General features: G+C 49.3%; 1 protein-coding gene and 1 long non-coding RNA gene across 2 annotated transcripts in view; one reads left to right on the top strand and one right to left on the bottom strand.

The window, feature by feature from the left end:
- TMCC1 (transmembrane and coiled-coil domain family 1) overlaps positions 1 to 365 on the bottom strand; it is a 64,487-nt gene extending 64,122 nt beyond the window's left edge. The window contains exon 1 of the mRNA XM_054387174.1: positions 345 to 365. The gene's annotated coding sequence lies outside the window, so the exon portion shown is untranslated. The remainder of the gene's footprint in view (positions 1 to 344) is intronic.
- Positions 366 to 15,096: 14,731 nt separating this feature from the next.
- LOC128971848 (uncharacterized) lies at positions 15,097 to 18,493 on the top strand. The gene is made up of 3 exons (XR_008489245.1): positions 15,097 to 15,224; positions 17,988 to 18,052; positions 18,249 to 18,493. It is a non-coding gene; the product is annotated as an uncharacterized LOC128971848 (long non-coding RNA).
- Positions 18,494 to 20,242: the final 1,749 nt, after the last annotated feature.

The raw sequence follows: 20,242 nt of genomic DNA, 5'->3' as shown, positions 1-20,242 counted from the left end.
TGTATGGGACAAGTCATTCATGGCCTAGGAGGAGAAGCCCAGCACAAAGGCTACAGGACAGCAAGGAGGGTAAAAAAAGCTGCTCAAAAAGAAGCAAGAAGCAGCTAGTGGGAGTTTGTTTAGCAAGAACAAGCCCATAGTAATATCTGCCACGAGGTGAAACTTCTGGAGAGCATGTTAGTCTTGTGGCAGAACTGATTTTGTTCCTTGACAAATATCTGGTATTTTGTACTTCAAATATAGTGTCTGCTCTGCTTCCCTGATTTTCTTGTAGGATACCTAACTTCACAGTACTTGGTATACGCAAGAAAGCGGAACAGTTCCAAATACAAGAAACAGCTTACAGCTGCCAACATCCACCGATGGCACCGGAGACGAGATGGGAAAATCTGTCTTCAAGCAAGAATACGTAAGTGTGAAATGGTTTCAATTGGCAGAGTCTTGTCCATAGCTCTCAGAGAAAACAAAAATGCCTTTTTAGAAGTAGACTAAGCAACCAGTCTGAAAGGGAGCAGCATCATGCCTGTGCAGCTCGGTCTCCAGCAGAGGAAGCACAGGCTTTCTCCAGGAGAGCTCAACCTCAGCTAGCAGTTGGGCTCAGGAAGCTCCTGGTGCCACACTGCAGCTGAGAACTCCCATGGCAACACAGTAAAGGGAAGGGACACTGTATCTGAAGGGGTCTCAGCGGCACCACAAGATCACATGGTCAGAAGCTGATCATTTTCTTGCAGGAGAAAACTTTTATTAGGCTTCTATAAATAGAGAAACCAGATCAGAGAGGTCTACCTCAGTTTTGGCAGAAAGCAGCCTGTGCTTTAAAAAACCCAAACCATTTTGTTTGGAATGCAACACGTTTGGGATTTGAGAGCCCTCACTGTATTTGCAACCAGCTGCAGAAACAATGTACTGGTTACAATCAGAGTGCTCCCAGTTCTGTGCATCTAAACCCTGACACAATGGGTTAAAGAGACATTCCAAAACGCTTTCCAAATTGGCATCTGAAATATCAGAGGAGCTGCCTCACACCCTTTTTCTCTTTCAAATGTCACTGCTATCAGCTGGAGGCAAGATGAAATTTGGTACTTACAGAAAGCAAAGCACTGGAATCGCACAGGATTTCATCTCCATACTTGGAGCATGTTCTAAGCATTGAGCTTGGATATATTAGCCAGTTTAATCAATAACACATTACATGCAAAGTCAGGAACCAGAAAAATATTTACCCATAGTCACGCAGAAACTGCATGGCAGAATGAAAAAAGGGCAATGCCCCTTTATTTTTACATATTTAACATTTTCCTAAATGACTTCACATGCCCTTATGACTGCTAGCATTGTGCTGTGACTGTGGAGGTTGCTCTTTCTTAGTATTTTTTCTCTTATATATAACAGATTTCCCAGGAAGTTGAACTGTAGGTCTCTGCGCAGTTTAAGTTTTGAGAGAAGAAAGGCAAAGATAGATTTTCTTTGATCCAAGAGACCCAAGGGTTCAGTGAACACACATCAGTGGCTAAAATGCAAGAGTCCCAAAATTATTTGACATATAAAATGTGAACCTGACAGCTGACCCACAACTGCCTTTTCATTTTAGTTAATTCCCTCAGCACTCACTTTTCAGTCAGGACTCACTGCAGAGCCACAGTTCACACCAAAGATGCCCAGTACGCTCTTTGACCAGCACCTGTCTGATCTCCTGCCTGCTTTACTGCTACTGATCTTACAGCATGGCTCTTCAGCCTCACTGGAGATCCAGGGGCTGTCTGCTGGAAACCATTAACCTGCTTAAACTGGCTCCATGTCCATTTACAAACCAGCCTGAAACATATCAGCCCACAGCAAGCTCATCAACATGCTGCCCCTTGGCACTCTCTGACTGCTTTCTGCAGCTACACTGACTCTCGGCTTCAGGAGGCTCCTGGCAGCCTGAAAAGCTTTGCAGATTGCCTAGAGGGTGTGCAGGTCCTTAAAGATACTTATTTGTCTTACCACCTACTTTGGGGAAAAAGCCAGCATATATGTGAAGAACTGAGAATCAGTAGAGTGAATTAGCACATTTACTTGCATTAGGATTCAAGCTTTGTGCCTTTTTCCACCCCCCTTCTTCTAACACCTTTATATTCTGCTTGAGGGAAACAGTGGAGTACTTTATATCATGAAGTTCAAAAAGATATTTCTTATTTCTAGAATACAATGGATCAGAGACAAAACTCACAATTCCATATACAGCTGCACTGAGCAGACATAGAAGCTTCCTACATCCCAGACATGTTAATATTTATGCAGTTATTTCACAGCAGCACTGGGAAACAAAACAGTTCAAAAGGAGAAGCTGGCAAAACCAACATTAGATAACTGAATATATAAACCAGTACTTGCCTCCATCACTTGCCCTTTGGCATGGCTGACATACAGCAGTCCCTCCACTGAGCAAAACTGCAAAAGAAATGAGTATGAGATGCAGCTGCTGGAAATGGCAGGAAACATGTATACAACAACAATGCCAGCACAGGGCCAGCTTCCCACCGCAGTGACTCTTTCCCCCGCCCCTCAATGCAAATGCCTCTGGGAGCTGGGCTGCTTTAAACTCTTTCAAATAACCCAAGGGATACAAAATGAAACTGAACTTGAAACTGAATCCTACATTGTTAATCAGTCAAGTTTTCCTGAAGGAAGATTCTCTCGGGATTTACGGCCACCAGCACACACTGCAAGCACAGCTGCAGCTCTAGTGTGCAAGGCCACGCTAGTGCACAGGTTTGATTTCCTCCTCCTCCTCAGCCACTCAGATGTTCCAGATATGGATCAAGCAGCTTGCTCTCCTTTGTCTGGAGGTCACCTAGCAGGAGGTGAGAACTGTGAGCACTTGGAAACATGAGCACCCTGCAGCTCACTTCACAGGGAAGCCTCTGTCACCTTGACTCAACTGCTGCAACCTCTTCCGGGAAGCCAACAGCAGCAGCCCCTGTCCCCCACAGCCACCAGCCCTGCACAGCACCTTCCACGGTGCAGAGCACCCACACAGCACCCAGAGCCACCTGGGCAGGGACATGGTCCTCACGGAGCAGGCCTGAAGCAGTCAAAGGTCTGAGTTCGGCCTAGGCACATCCCATAACACCATCCTGGCTCTGCTCTCTCCTCAAGGAAGAAAGAGGCTACTTCAAGGGTAGTTTTGCTCTGACAAGCCCCTGGTTAAGGCCAGAGGCTTGCTAGAGTACCACAAGAGGCTGAGAAGACAGGAGCTGTGCAGATACAGCCTGCGTGTCTCTGACCAGACGCACTACTCTGGGGCACAGCTAAGCCACCCAGACTGCCCAGGGGCCATGGAGTCCTCAGCTGGTTCTTGGACACTGGGACAAGCTTCAGCACACAGCAGCAATCAGAAGAACCCTACCAGACCCTGTACAACTGGAGCATTTTGACTATTTTATTGCATGCCAGATTCCCACCTCCAAGACAGCAGAGGTAATGTCTATCAGAACCACAGGTGAGGATGAGGGAAGTGCTGACAGCAAACAGGAAGAACTCACAAATATGAAGGTCCTGGGCAAGCGAACCTCTGTGCCTAATGTTTTCCTCTATGCAACACATGAGTAAGCCAGCTAGCTGAAGGGGAGAAACATTGAGGGTAACACCCGTGAAGATGCTTTAAGAAGCAGCTTTATGATGGAGGAAAGCGTTTCACTCCCTTGCAGAAACATGTGCAGTATTAGCTAAGAACAATTCAAACTGAGAATCCCAAGCTGCTGAATTTCATAAAGGTGGCCAACTGTATCCTTTGGGGCAAAAGGACTCAGTCAGCTGCCACATGCACTATAAATGAATTCTTCATTCAGGAGTCCCAAAACTGAGCAATAAACCAGAGAGTGTCAAGGAACAGAAGTGCTCGCTTCAGGACCCTGTTTTTATGGGACAGTGCTTATGTATGAACTGCACACCCACCATCAAGGAGAAACTTCATGAGATTTTTAACATTCAGAGACCAAAATGGCACTGTCTGAGCCCATATAAGACATGAGGACACACCACCTCTGTTCTGGAAGCCTCACAAACCTAGAGCAGATCTGCACAGTCAAGATCGCTTGTTAGAGGCAAGTAAGGAAAGGAGGGGGAGCTGATGCCTGAGGTCACTCAGAAGGCATTAAGCATGAAGAGAGCACACTCCTGTTGCCTGGAGCAGGAGTGGAGAGGGAAGGAGGGAGAGTCCCCTTCTCCCACACCTTCCCCATACACATTAACAAATAGCCATTTGAGAGGGCTCAGCAGCAGATTTTATGCTCTAGCACACCAGAACGCACCCACCGGTGCCACTGCTGCACCCATTAATGGTTCACATGCTCAGACTTTGCAAGGGCACCATGCTCGAAGACAAACCAGAAGGGCACTTCTTTCAACATCAGCCTTTTCTCCAATCCACACCTTGTTGAAACAGTTCCTTCCTATAGCTTTGTATTTAATACTGCTGATCAACAAAACTAACAAGGACAGTTTATGGTTCCTGAAAGCTCAAATATTAATCCTGGACATAAAACTGCACTCAAGTCACAGAGGAGCAGACACCACACACCCTTCATGAGCCATAGATCCCTTTCTCATACCTCGAGTACTGGATTCAGTCTTGAGCCCCTCACCACAGGGACATGGAGGGGGGGCTGGAGCAGGTCCAGAGAATGGCACCAAAGCTGGTGAAGGGTCTGGAGAACAGGGCTGGTGGGGAGCAGCTAAGGGACCTGGGGGTGCTCAGTCTGAAGAAGAGGCTGAGGGGAGACCTCATTGCTGTCTAGTGCTCCCTGAAAACAGTAGCTTGCAACCTGTCAATTTATTAGACTACTTTCAAAACTGCTCTGCTGCTTCTAGAGCTGGCGTTCCATAACAGTCTGACTGTGGGGGGCAACCTTACTATTTCCACAGTTTAGCAGAGCTTCTGAGTCTTCCTTCAAGAAATCACTCACTGGTTATCTTCAAAGCCCTTCTCTCACCCTGAGGAGTTTCTTAGCCACCTGGAATGTTCTACGAACTTACATTACCCTGACAGCTGAACATCCATGGTGTTCCCCTTGGAGTGCTCCTACACTTTATTGAATTACTTCCTTAGTTTTACGACGACAAAATGAAACAACCAAGGGTCAAGAAGCTGCCTTAAAGTTATGTAAGACCTTTGGAGCAGAGGATTAAATGTGGTCTTACAAGAGTAAGTTTTAAAGTCACCATAGCTAGGGGACTCCCCACTGCCATCACCTTCTGATCTGCTCAGTGTCCAGGGTCATGACTGCCACCTCCCAAAGCCACTTGGAAAGCTCCTTTCCTGGGAAGGGCTGCATGCAGGCTGCTTTCCAGCCAGTTAACAAAACCACTGCTCCAAGCAAGCTAAAACAAGCTCAAAGAAAGATTTAACCTTCTGGTTTGGCAACATTAGCAACTATATCCAGCACACACACTTGCTCAAAATGATTTTGTGAAGTACTTAAAAAGTTCAGAGACAACACCACAAATGGAGCTGCAGGTGTTTCAGAAGTAAACTAAGTTTGATGGATCTGGGTATATACAAAGAATTCTTATGAAGATCAAGGTTTTCCTAGACAGAAGGGGAACCTTGGTTATTAGCAAGTCTTTTTTTAAAAGAGATGGATTAAAAATGAGAAGTTTCACACTGTGTCCACAAGTGTGTAGGTTGGGGGTAAGTGACACAAGGCTGCAATTTACAGCTGTGCAGTTTGCCAAGAGGTGACCAACAGCCCACACTTTCCCTAGATCCAGTGATCTGCTTCAGAAAAGCCATGTCCTCACCTACTCGGCTCCATCAACAAACCAACCTGCAGCATTTCCTCAGGAGCATCTCTGCTTTGTGCTACAAGGAACAAAGCTCCATCCTGAATGCAACTCTCACTGAGGTCAGAGCAAACTCACATGGGAGTTAAAAGTCCCACAGCCCAGAGGATGGCAGGAGGGTGAAGATGAGTTGAAGTAGGCAGTGTCTGAGGAAAAAGCATAAGGAACAGAGAAGAGGTGGTCATGGGGGTCTGCCTTGTATCAAATGCAGCTCCAAATGCTGAGTCCTGTTTGCCAAAACTAGCCAGAGTCATTAAGAAACTGCCGGAAGCTGCTTCATGGATTTTTCCCGTTGCAGGGATGCAAAGCAGGAGAAACATGTCCCGATTTCAGCCCAGCAGGTACAGCTGATTGATTAAGCTGCTTTAGAGCAGCTATGAAGGCCCTTCTGTCAGCAGCAGGACCTGCTCCTGAGCCTGTTCAGAGCACCCCAACAGCAAAAGCCTCCCTTCGGACACCACATGAACTCGACACCCGCAGAGCTGAATGAGTCACTCCATTTCTTTTAGCTTCCCCCTCTTTAAAGAAATAATTCACTGGCACAGATTTAATTCCAAATGTTTCTGTGGTCAGCTGCACTCCTAAACATTTGCATTATCTGCATCACATTCTCCAGCATTTACAAAAGTGCAACATTACCAGGCCATGCCAAACACTCTGTCGGAACCTTTTCAGGAGCGGAAGAGATCAAAGCTGCTCTTAGCCTCGCTGCCAGGAGATGCTGTCACTTTCAGTGTGTCAGAGCTGACTCAAACGTCAGCAGCCAGTGACCCGGGAAGCACCAACACAGGGATCTTCATTCCATTTCCAGGGGAAGACAAAAGGTTACACTGCAGCTATTTCAGGCACTGGCAGAGACTCCTAAGCATGCTAGCCATAAAAAAAGAGAAGAGATGGCCTCTCATTTTAGCTCTGAGTAGATTCATCTGCAACAACGCCAGCACAGAAGGTGGCAAGATTTAGCACCTCTAGTTGTAAAAGAAAGGTTTCTTCCAGGCTTGGAGTTGTAAGATAAAGCAAGTTAAATTAGCAGGCTTGTGGAAAAAAAAGCTATCAGCTCCCAGCAGCCCACGCTCTGTGCGATTTTAACACATGCTCCTAGCCCCCAGCTGGGAAAGCATTATATTTACAATGACTCGTCAAAGAAGAAAGTAGAGCTAACCTGGCACAGAGTGGTGAAATACTCCCCCTGATGACTCAAAACCAGCATTAATTCTGTGATCTTTCAGAAGTGTTGACTCAACTTACTGAGTCTAAAAGACATATCAAAAGAAGTGTTCCTTTGGCTCAGTAAAATGACACTGTGTCAGGCCTCCAGCTACGAGATATATCAAAGCCTTCTACTGACAGTTACCATCAAATGAGCTACAAAATAGAAGCTTGAATTAAAACAGTTCACAAAGACAAACCCCAAAATGGGGCAAAGTCTAACCCAAAACACTGCTATCCCCATACTGAACGCAGACCTTTAAACACACCTGCTCTAAGCACTGTACCTTAACCCCTCCTTGCAGAAAGCTTGGACTCACCTCTGACAGCTCCCTTCATGCTGGTGAGGATACCTGAAAAGCTCCAATGCCTGAAGCCCATTGCCACTGGGTAAGCACTGCTTGCAGGCTGCAGCACCTGCTTAAAATGTGACACAAAGCAGGCAGGACAGACAAATCCTGATCAAAAGCTAATGGGACTTACTAAAGGACTGCTAGCACTGCCCTGCCAGTTCCCAACCGTCTTTCACATTCCTGATAAGACAGTTTCACTCTTGCTCTTCAGAATTTGTCTTTCCTGACCTTTCTTGAGGTGCGATACTCCAGGGAGCTTTTAATTAAGTGCAACTCTTAGAAAATCATATTAGAGTAACAGTAATGGCCATAATTTGGGGCTGGTTTGTTTAAATGGCTCTTTATTTTTTGCTAATTAAGCATAGCAAATCTCTCCCTGCAGTGGTACAAATAAGATGCTCAGTTTGCCCATTAAACATGGCTTGACTCCTTCAGATAACATGTGGCAGAGGCTGGGAGGACCTACCCCCAGGAGAAGACCACCTTACCCACAGCTCCTCACTGACACCTGTTCCTGGAGAATGTGCTGCCAGCTGCCCTGAAATGGGACACAGGCAGAATGCCCTTAATTGGACTCAGTACAGCCACTCCTCCAAGGCTCAGGTAGCTCCAGCACAGCTTGAGACAAGGAGCAGGAACGCAGGGTCCCTATGTGTCCTGCTGTGGAGACATCACAGAAGCCAGCCCTTGTGCCTCAGAACAAGGCTAAGCAGAGTCACAAGTCCTGCAGCATGTGGCTATGGTGCCAGGCTTCTTCCCTGGTGCTGAGGAAGCAACCTGGGGCAGCCACAACTCCTCAGTGCCACACAGCAGCAGACACTGGAAGGGAGGCCACGCTGGGTACAGACACAGCTCCCTGGGCACCAGCAAGCAGTGCTGCCTCTGCACTAACAGGGACCTGGCACCACTTCTGCGCATTTACCTTTAAGCGCCTTTCTTGGCACAGACATAACAAACCTCTCACTGCAAAGTGAGCTTCATTCAACTTCAATTGACTCATCTTGAGAAGGCTTTCAAGGAGGGAAGGACCACACCTCCTGCACTGGAGCAACAAAAATACTGATGCCTGTATGTGGTCCTTGTCTTCCAATAGGCCTAACTGTGCCTCTTCAGAAAGGACACAGCACAGCTAAGCATCCACACACACATAATGCCAGCTCTTCAACATCCACCTCCACATCCAGCTGCACAAAGAGTTATTTCAGTGACCAGGGCACAAGGAAATGGGCTTGACAATTTGCTTGCCAATGGGAATTAAGCAGTCATGCATTCCAAGCCCCAGCCAAACGCAGAATGTTTCCTCCCACATTCATGGCAGAGTCTACATGAGAAAAAAAATTAAAAAAAAAAAAAATCCACAAAATTTTTACCCAAAGCACCACAAAGAAGGAGCAGATTTGTCTCAAACTAGGCTGGAGCTTACCCGCCACAGAAGAGGTGCAGGCTTACAGCCAGAGCCAAAGCCAGTACCCATGTTAATGGCACCCTACAGAGCTCTTGTTCAACTTAGGTGTCCACCAGAACTCCCACATCACCTTCTGAAGCCCAGCTTTCCAGCTGGCTGGGCCCACAAGGCTCTGTAGGTGGCCCATATAGGAGCAGTTCTGCCCCAGGCACAGGACTTGGCGTTTCCCATGGCTGAACTTTGCCAGGCTCCTGCCTGCAGATTTCTCAAGCCCATCCAGGTACCTCTGAATGGCAGCACAATCACCTGGCACACCAACTTCTCATCTTGGTATCACCTGTAAGACTGCTCACACTGCACCTGGCTCCACCATCTAGGCCATTAATGAAGAGGTTGAACCAGTACTAGACCCAGTATCTACCCCTGGGGTTCCCCACCAGGACTTCATGCCACACTGACCACAAACCTCACAGACAAACTGAGAAAGTGAGGGCTAAATATGTGGGCAGGTGGATGGGAAACAGGCTGCACTATTTCTGGTCCATCTCAGTGTCCATATATCCAGCCCATATTGCCTCAGGATGCCATGAAGCCGCCGGGGGGTGGGGCGGGGTGTGTGTGAAAGCCTTACTCAAGCCAAAGCAGACAACATTCACTGCTCTCCCCTCATCCACCATCTGCACTGAGCTCTGCGCCCACTCAGAGCAGAGCGTGGGGAGCTACCAACCCTTGCCACCAGGCACATCACCAGGCTGTTAAGCAGACAGGCAGGTTAGAGTTGTGTCCCTCCAGCATGGTCTCAGCCACTAGAGCTCAAGGAGCAGAAGCTCTGAAGGAGATGCTGAGCACAGTACAGCCATGGATGCACAACGACCCTGCCAGGCCTCTTCTTGCAGCACATCACCAAAAGGTTGATGAATGCTGAGTCTCTTCTGGAAGGCAAAGATGTGTTTGGCTGCTCTCACTGTAACCCACAGCTAAGCGGCAAGGCTACCACCGCCCTGGAGGAGCAGCAGGAACACCCACAGCACAACAAAGAAAACCTGGGCCAGCAGCTTATGAAAGTCAAGAGATGGTATCAGCCTGTGCCGGCCTCTCCTGAGCCTGCATGGAGGTCTCCACCATTTCCTCATTCCAGGTTTAGAATTAAAAGCAGAGCTAAAGGCTTTCAGGTAAAATGCAGCTGTGCAACTGGTGCATTTCTGTGCTTTCTCAACAGCTAAGGGCCTTCTGCTCCCTGGGTGGGAACAAAGCTGCACAGCCAAAGCAAAGCCCACACAGCTCTGCTAGTCTTGCACACAACAGGCAGACTGCTGTTCCCCCTGAGCAAAGACCATTGTGCATAGGCAGGACACACATCTTTTGCAGGCTTCCTTGAAGATGCTTTCCAACTAAAGTGTGCTGGTTTGAGGCCAGACAGATCCTCTCTTGCTCTGAGAGGGACAAAAGAATGACACTCACACAAACAGATTGAAGAATGATGGAAGGTTTAAATGGAAAAGCAATTGGTGAAACTACAAAAAACTACAAGCATAGTGGCAAAGACATCCCAAAGCGTACAGAGTCCCTTACACGACACCCAAAGACCTCCCAACTCTTCCCTTCTCCCCACCTGAGGGTATATCCAAAACTCCCAGGGCTCATTCTTCCCCTCCCACTGCTAGGCTAGTCTCAGGCTGGCCAGGTCTGAGACTGCCTGCCCCTGGCTTTCTCGTCCTGGCATTAGGCCTAGACAGGCCTAAGAGGCCTTGAGATACTCCCCCACTGTTACCCGATAGAGAGCATCTCCCACGGGAGCAGAGAGGGAAGCAAGAGGAAGAGAAGGACTTTGCATATGGATTGATAGGGCACAGGATTTCTGGGTAGAAATACACCAATTCTTGTGTCCACCTTATTGGGTCGGACACTCAGGGCGCCAGAGGTGTAACTTATGTGGCAGTAACAGGAGGCACCCAGCCTGAACTGCCACATCAAGACAGGGATCTTCCAACTTCTAAAACTTTATCTAACCAAATAGAAACCACCATTGCCTCCCAGGTGCATTTCTTAATGTCTGTCAAATGCCTGGAAAAAGAACCTCTATAAAAGCCCAGGTGGCATTAAAAAACTGAGTGGGGAGATAGTGAGGGCTCAGGTCATACAACAGAAGCTCTTCTGAAACCAATCTTTTGGGTATTCCTACAGCAGGTTCAGCCAACGTCACCCTCCTCAGCACAGCAGTTGGCTGTTCTGGCTCGTGCAGCCTCACTGTGCAGGTGGAGATCCCATTGCTAAAACCAGGAGTAATGAAGCAGGTTGAGCTGAGGATGTGTATCTGGAGTTCCCCCTACCCTGCAACCAGATGCCCTTTCCCCCCTCTGCTGTAGGTCACAGCAGGCACACCTACCTCAAAGCCACTCAGGCCAGCTCAGTACGTTGCATAGATGTGCTCACAGTTGTAATCCAAACGTCTTCAAGGGAAGTCTCCCTTTAAAAATACTTCTGCAGGGAACAGGAGAGGCAGGGAGGAAGGAGATAGGGTTTATCAGCTTCTACATTTGCAGGCATCTGCAGTCAGTAGCATATGCCATTTTCAGAGTAAATCTTGGCAACAAAGCTTCTTTGTAGAGGAGAGTGACCTGCCAAAATGAAAGAACAGAGTGAGGAACACCATCAACATCTGAAAAGCAACAAAACAGCACCACAGAGCCAGAGTCTCCTTCAGAGAAAAGATCCAACTCCCAGGTACAGTGCTGGGTTTCTGCTGGCTTTGGCACATTCAGAATCAGAAGCTGTCTCTGAAGGATTTTGTATTTCCAGTGCTTTAACCCAATACATTCTCTCAAGTAGGAGAATTTTCTAAGCATTCAGAGCCTCACTGATCCTAAAAAGAGCACACAACACAATGGCACACCCCAGAGTGCCCTGCAGCAGCTCACTAGATGCCTTGATGCACACAGGAGTGCTGGTGTGACCAGCAAAGGTACTGTCCAGAACCAGAACCATCACTGAGGGCAATGAGGTCCAGCATGGACACCAGGCACATCCTGGGAGAGGGCCTGCAGAGCATGAACATTAGGAGCTGACACTGGCATGCTTCTGAACTCAACTAATGTGGATTTCAATTAATGAAATGTAAACTCTTTGGGACAGACATGTTCTGTTCTGTGTTTGCATCTCAAGAGCATGGCAGACCAAGGCTCCAAAGGAAGTTGCTCCATGTTCCTGCGACACAAGCTCTGTACTCTGGGTGCAGCAGCATGGTTCTCCTCTGCAGGTGAGGAAGGGCAGCTGACCTTGCATCACCAGAAGTGCTTCTGAAAGCATGAAGAAAACCCCTTCTTGAAAAGGCATCCAACTCCATACAACAACTTGTTTCTTTCTGCAAGCAGCTGAGCATGCTTGGCCAAAGGAACAATTTTAAGAATTTGGAGCTCACATCCCAGCTTAGAGAACCAGCTCACTGTGCTGTGACAGTCTACAGTGTCTTGGCTGCTGAGGGGGCTTCAGAATTTTAATACAAGTATTTAAATCACAGCAATTACTCAGTTTCTAGTAGTGCTGACAGTCTAGCCTGCCACCTCCACACTGCATTTCACTTATGTTTCTTCACTTTTTCCAAAGTGCCACTTAATTCACCACTAAACATTGTGCCAGCTCACAGCATCACAGACTGGCTGAGGTTGGAAGGGACACTGGAGCTCATCTGGTCCAACCCCCTGCCTAAGCAGGGCCACCCACAGCTGGCTGCCCACAAACCACTTGAACAAGTCTCAGTGTCTCAGCCTCTCCCTTGCCCTGAAGTTAACACGAGTCCCCTGCCAGATCTAAAGAAACTCTGACCCTGCCCAAGGCACAGCCTCCTCTGTAAGCACCACTCCCCCAGGCAGTACCCAAGCACACTGCAGGAGTCAGCTTTCACAGTATCATTAGCCGTATTTTAGGGGCAGGAACACTTCAAGGGGAGTCCATTGAAGGGAAGTCACTCAACCAGCCCATCTGAGCAACAGCTCAAACAGTAACTCCAGTTCCCAAAGCCTGGCTGTCATTAGACACCAACTGCTATGAAACCAGCTATGAGGAACACACCCTGGAGAAGAAAGTGCAGAGAGCAGACTCCTCCCCCAGGTCTCTATGCAAAAATTCCTAGAAACCCAGCCCAAGATATTATCATGCCAATCATTTCTGGATGGTTCAAAAACAGTTCTCTGAGAGACCAGAGGAGACCTCACACAGTTTGCTTGACTCCAGAGCAAGCTGCAGCAGCCTGCTCAGTGCAGGCACCGAGCCACTCACCCACAGAGAACAGGAGCTGACTTGCTAGAGAAAACCCAGCTCCTGCAAAAGGCACATCTGCAAATGCAGGAAAAGAGTGAAGTCTTGGGATGACTTCTGCTTTTTATCTGAATTAGGTGTAGCTTGTAATTACTGGATCTTTAGCTATGACTAAGTCGTGAGAGAGTAAAACCATGCCAGAGACCTACCTAAAAACCAAAACCCAGCAACTTTTATATGGTACATAGTGGGAGAAACCTCAAAACTCTTTATAGGCAAAAAAACCTTCTCTTTTTTAAAATGGCCTGAATATTTGAAGTGCCAGTTTAGTTCCAACGTAGTATCTACCTACACAAAGTAGATCTTCTTCCAGCTTCAGTTTCCTTCCACATTTTGCATGACTTCCAGATCAGCTGAGTGGGTTTTTCAGGCAGCTGAACTGGACACAATGGACACAAAGCTCCAGTTAATTTGTCCATCTGGCACGGGAACCCTGGGAGGCTGTGGAGGTCACAGAGTAGTGCAGCTCCTGGAGACTGGGGGCCCCACTGACCCCAAACTTTCCTCATCTCTGGACACTTCCAAATGGACCAAGGTTGTACCCTGAATGGAGCACTGTCCTGGTGACTAAACACAAAGCTACCCACATTATTTTTGCTTAAGACAGGTCCCACAGTGAACAGCAAGGATAATGCCACTGCTCCTCAGATGCCTGCAGTGGCTCTAAAGCTAAGGACATCACTCCTGCAGCTGCCACACCTGTAGCCCAGATGTGTACTACCAAGAGCTTTCACCTTGCAGAAACATCTGCTCTGAAGGCTTGTAGCCAGTGGGTGGTTTCTCATGCAACTGGAGTCACATTACTCTCTTCTTCCTCTACACTTCCACCCATATCTTTATACCTTCATGTGCTCACACCTGGCCACCAAGAAGCCTCCTGGACTTTCCTCACTGATCAAATTTTGCAGCAAAGGCGATGCCTCAGCTCGCCCTGAGAATTCTGTTAGCCACGTTTGCCAGCAGCACACACCCGGTGCCAGTTGCCCACACGAGGGGAGCTAGCAAACAGGCTCCATGCTGAGCCCCAGGGGTGCCGGTGCCTGTGAGGCTCGGCAGCTATGGCTGCAAAGCCGACACTCTCCGCAGGCTTGTCCCTGGAAAGCTCTTCCGACAGCGGCGCTAGGCAAGCTCCTTGTCAGCCCAGTGACACTCGGCGCTCAACTACCTCAAAGAGCTAAGACGGCAAGGAGCAGCTGAAGAACGCTCGAAAAACGAACAGGGCCGGACGCAGCCACCTCCTCCGCGACGAGGAGCCTAGGCACCAGAGGCCGCTTCTGCACCGTGCATCGCTGCCTCCCGGACGCGGCGGCGGCGACGGCTTCAGGCTTCTAAACCGTTCAGGCAGCGTCCCCGCGCAGGCCGCCGGCAGCGGGAGCACCGGAGCTGTCGAGGAGGCGGCGCTCTCCACCTCGGGCCGCCTTCCGCCCGCGCCGCGGACACCCCTGCCGTTTGCACCCCTGCCTCCCACCCGACGGTCCTAGCAATGCAGCACGCAAGCCCCAGAGGGCGGGATCGGGGGGACCGGGCAGGGAGGCCCCGCAGAAACTGAACAGGAGCGGGGCGGCAAAGCGCGGTCTGGAAGCGGGTGAGGCCGCCCGCGATGGGCGCAGCCGGGGCCACCGTGCCCGCGCGGGTTCGCTCAGCCCCAGCTCCGGCCTGGGCCGCCAGAGCGCTGCGACAGCCAGCCCCGGAGGTCACTCACCGGCCGAGCGGAGGCGCCCCGAGCTCGTCGCCTGCGGCTGCTCCATCCCCTCGCGCGCCGCCAGACGGCTCGCCCCGGCCGCGCGCGACGTCACCGCGCAGCCTCGAGAGGCCAGGCGCGCGTACACGTCAACATACGGAGGTGGGGCGATACGCGAGGCTACCCCCACCCCCAGCGTATCTGCGTCGCCGAGCCCCGCCCCCTGCTCGAGCCCCGCCCCCTGCCCGCGCCGCCCGAGACGCGCATGCTGCGCCGGCTCCGGGCCCAGCCCCGGGCTTTCGCTCAGCCGTGCTGCTGGGACCATGTGCTGCGGTGATTCTTCTGAGATGGATTCAGGAGCCCCGGCCTGCGGAGTCTCCTCCACTGAACACGGTCTCTGAGGGAGGCTGCCTGCCCGGCAGCCGGCGGACCGGAGGTAGTAGTCAAGGAGCAGGGCGAGAGGTCCTGCACCGGGGACCACGGTGGCGCTAGGGAATACTTGACATGCACCAATCTCTGAGCGATTCCTCGGCACCCAGGCCTGTAGACGCAGGTCCTTCGCCCTCTTCCTCTCCTAGCGCTTCTTGCAGTGCTTTTTTTCTCTGCTTTCTTTCTCCTCACACAGAACTGAGCAGAGCCCTGCAGGCCCCGCTGCCAGAGAGGCCTCAGACGGAGCAGCCTTGCCGTGCCCGAGCTCCAGCTGGCCCTGGGCAGCAGCTCCCACGGCCTCAGCTCTCGCAGGGCAGAGCTCTCAATGCCCCTGCCATGGCTGTGCAGTTCCCGCTGGCAGCCCGCGATGGCCGACGGAGGCTGCGGTTCTCTGTGTCACAGCCGTGCTCTTGGAGGGGTCATGGCGTGTAGCAGGCTGCAGACTGGGTCGTGGCTTACAGTTTGCCGTCCAGAATAGAGCTTAGGGTTGTGCTGGCTTCTGGAATAGTCCAGCTGTCTTGTACATCTTTCAGAAGGGCTCCTCGGTCAGCTGCCTTTCCTATTCCACCATCGTTGCCATCTAACTTTGTTAGATGGAGTGCTCTGAGAAGACCCCAAAGCCCAGGATCTCAAAGACACTGCTTAGCTGCCCAGAGCATTTCTCTTCATCTCAGCAGCAATGTTATCTAGGGTGACCGTGCCTGGGTATTTTTAGACTGCTGCACCCTTTTCTGGCAGCTGATTTGAGGGATAATTTGCCTTGATCTGTATTTGTCTGATGCAATTAATGTATTGTGCGCAAAAAAAAGTTGGAATTTATACAACTTGACTTTTATTTCAAACCAGTACTCATTACTTTGTACATTTTTTCACATTAAGCTCAGGAATTAATGAACACCAGCCAATATCTTTCCCATTCCAATTCATTTCCCACAGCTCTTTTCTGCCTATGTCCCTCACCTAAGTCACACTCCAGAGTGTCCTGAAGCTGGAGTAGAGCCTGGCTGCCACAGGATGGGTGCAGAAGGGAGGCAAGAGCTGTGTGCTGCATTCAAGCACTGCCACTTGCAGTTACCGTCACAGGGGGTGCAGAGAGGACACATATACTGATGACCCAAGAAAACCTAAAGGCAGGAAACAGGAGATGGTGAATCTGTGCCGGCTGAGACGAGTGTGCACCACTGCCACAGCTAGAGCACCACTGGAAAGGGAGGGGGGTGATGGATGTGCCTTCTGCCAAGAGCCTTCCTCTTCACTGCCTGCCTTCTCCAGGAGACAGATAAGCCTGGTGCCCTTCCATTAAACAACTGCAGGACACAGGAAACAAAGACACTTTACTGAAAGCTGACAAGAACTCGGTTCCTTCCCCATCTCCTAAAACATATTTTGCAGAATTAGTAAGAGATCTTCTAAAATTTGTCTTTAAACTATTTATGACCTCTGCTCCTTTTCAAAGCTTGAATACCCAAGCACTGGGATCTTGTGTCACAATGTGAGAGCAGAAGGTGAGACTGGCCAAAAGCAGGGAATGAGCCTAAGCAGCTGAATTTCACTATCTAACTTCAGGGCATATACAAAGCAAACAAGCAGCACACATGCTGGCAGAAGCTGCACACATGCTGGCATTTATATTCAGAATATTTGAGTCAATTTTTTCTTCTTTATTAATAACAAATATCCAAGTAAGTAACAAGTTGTTGCTGTTAGATCTCCAGTTGACATTGGATTTGGCTTTTAACACCTAAGTCTGATAACTTCCACATTATTAAGAACCTCAGATCTAAAAGTTCACAGGAAATCTGTGGGTTTAGATAACACACAGAAGTGATGAAGCAGGTAGCCAAGGAAGTAATTAGAGTACAATTATCCCTCCTGGCAGGCACTGGGTATTAATGTTTTGGCTTATTATTTCTGACCCTTCTTTATATGCTTTCTAATAGGACTCTGCGATGTATTTCTACAGATTTGATCAATGACTGGGTGATTGGGGTTTTTTGTTTTCTTTGTTGTGTTTTTTTATATTCACTAATTCAGAGGGGAACATTACAAACCAACAAATAGATATTCAGGAAATTGCTTTGATGTCATAGCTTTGCAGCATCTTCTCTGTCTGTTCAGAACAACTGAAGCCAAAGGAGTTCAGTGTCTCTGAAAGCTGGGCAGCAGCTCGTTTCTGTGCCTGCACCATCCACACAGCTCTGGACAGGAGCCAGCACTGTTCTGGACACTTACCTGAGCTATTGCTGCAGCAGAGCTCTAGAGTTTCAGACGATCAATATGCCAGCTTAAAATCAGTTCAGTCCTTGCACTGGAGGAAACCTTTTGGGCCTCACTGGTCTCTGTCCAACACAATGGCTTGTGCCAATAAAAAGTGAATGCAAAATCAGCACAGCAGTTATTTTTCTGAGCTGGTGGCATTCAGCACAGCTCTCAATGCTCATTTGGACAGCAAAATCCTGTGACAGACTGTGGGGCGAAGCACAATCCTGGAGGATGAAAGCTGGGCTAAAACACCACAGCAAATAGCTTGGGGCTGAAGCTGGGGAGGTCTTTTTGTGCTTCTGCTAATTATTTTTGATTGCTGTGGAGAGAACCAAGCCTGTGATCTGATGAGATTCACTTTTCCATGCCTTCTTCAAGACTTCATTTACACTGCCCTGGCCAGTTTTTAGAATGCCACCCCTGGGTTTGTTAGGCAGGCCCTTAAGGAAGATGGGAGTCCCCAGACTTGCAGATATGAACCACTGTGTCATTTTTGCCCTATCAATAGGGAGCTGCTGGGAAGAAACCAGACAGAGACTGAAGACAGACATGAAACACCCAGGGGAGCTGAAGGTAAGGGAGTGATCACAGAATTTGCTGCAACCCTCTCTTGAAACATGAGCATGAGCACTGTGCCATTCTTATGGGCTGAGATCCAAAGCTCTGAAAGATGAGCTTTCAGTCTGGCACACCCTCATTTCATATGCCTATCATATGACAATGCCACAGAAGTAGTATCCCTGTACACATTTTCTTTCCCCTCCAGCAGATTTCCTGCCTAAAGCATGCAGTGTCCATCGCACTCTGGAACAGCCACACCAGCAGTTGCCCAAGAGCAGGAAGAAACTGTCTGCAGCAGAATACAGCAGAGCCTCGAGCCTTGCCTGCAAACCCCAGGGCAGCTGCTTTGGCCTACCTTCTAACCTTCACTGGCATGCTTGGACAGAGATGTCAGCAGCCACAATGCTGCCTTTGCTGTCATGGCAGGAATAAATGTGCTGAGTTGCAAAGCTTACTGCTGGAAAAAGAGGAAGGGGGAAGAAAGAGTTACCCTGTTGGGCTCAACTGAAAACAGGCCCTCAGCCTGGAAGCACAGAAAGCAGGACAGGGGTCAGGAGTCTGCTAAGAGGATTTCACAAACACACAGGGGATGTCAAAATGAGACCTGTTAACTGGGCACACCTGAAAAGAGTGGATGAGAGAGGAGATACAGAGCTCTGAGACTTCACAGAGGGATCTCCCCTTTCCCCTCCCGTGTTTAGCAATGGCTAACATCTAGGAAGCATGTGATACCCACATGATAAACAAAGTCCCAGTTAGTGTCATTAAAAAACCCTGCAAGGCATCTGTGGAAAAAAGGCCTAGTGAAATCATGTTGCTTTACAACAGGAGACAGCCTCAGGAGCTGTGGCACAGCAGAGATGGGAATGAGTGTGAGATTCACCCAGCTACAGCTCTAGCAAGAAAGCAGAGAAGTGCTGCAAAACATGGAGCGTTTCTTGCAGAGCAATGACATCCTTTTCTGTGCTGTAGGCAAACGGACTTGCATTGAGCTCTGCCAGCAAGTGGCTTGCTTCTTGCTTCCACAGCTTTTGCAGTCAGCAACTACCTTCAGCTGCAGAAAACATTTCTCCTTGACTTTTGTTCGTCATGGCTCAAAAAGTAAAGCAGAGCCTCCTGAGGAGCAGGAAAAAATGCACCTTTCATTGCTGAGCAGGCTCTTCGCTCTGCCCTCCATGTCCAAGAAGGAAAGGACAGTTACTATTGCTTGAGAAGTCCTTAAAAGGTACAATCCATCCAGTTTCAGCATGCCAGAAACACTTCATCCAGCCTGGGGTATATCAGAGCAAGAGCATATCCCCACTGGGGTATTACAGTCTCACAGTATACCAGAGGTTGGAAGGGACCTCAAGAGATCATCAGGTCCAACCCCCCTGCCAGAGCAGGATCACTTAGGGTAGTCTGCACAGGAATGCATACAGGTGGGGTTTGAAAGTCTCTAGAGAAGGAGACTCCACAACGCCCCTGGAGAGCTTGTTCCAGTGCTCTGTCACCCTCACTGTAAAGAAATTTCTCCTCATGTTAAGGTGAAATCTTCTTTGTTCAAGTTTGAACCCATTGTTCCTTGTCCTATAACTGTGAAGCACTGAAAAGAGCCTGACCCCCTCCACTTGACACCCATCCCTCACATATTTATAGACACTGATCAGATCCCTCTCAGCCTTCTCTTCTCCAGACTAAACAGCCCCAGGGCTCTCAGTCTCTCTTCACAGGGGAGACGCTCAAGTCCCCTAATCATCCTCATGGCTCTCTGTTGGATTCTTTCCAGCAGGTCTCTGTCTCTCTTGAACTGGGGAGCCCAAAACTGGACACAGTATTCCAGGTGTGGTCTTACCAGGACAGAGCAGAGAGGTAGAAGAACTTCCCTAGCCCTGCTGGACACACCTTTCTTGATACATCCCAGGATCCCATTGGCTCTCTTGGCCACAAGGGCACATTGTTGTTCCATGGAGAACTTGCTGTCCACCAGCACTCCAAGGTCTTTCTCTGTGGAGCTGCAGGGCAGCCTCTAACCTGTCCTGGTGCCTGTTGTTATTTCTCCCCAGATGCAGGACCCTGCACTTGTCCTTATTGACTTTCATGAGGTCTGCCTGCACCCAGCTCTCCAGCCTGTCCAGGTCACATTGGATGGCTGCACAGCCTGAGGGGTGTCAGCCAGCCCCCCAGTTTTGTACCATCAGAGAGGGTACTCTCTGATCATCA

This window comes from Indicator indicator, chromosome 15 (assembly GCF_027791375.1).
Source record: "Indicator indicator isolate 239-I01 chromosome 15, UM_Iind_1.1, whole genome shotgun sequence".
NCBI lineage: Eukaryota > Metazoa > Chordata > Aves > Piciformes > Indicatoridae > Indicator > Indicator indicator.
The sequence above is the reverse complement of the archived record's forward strand: the minus strand, read 5'-3'. Positions and strand labels throughout refer to the sequence as shown.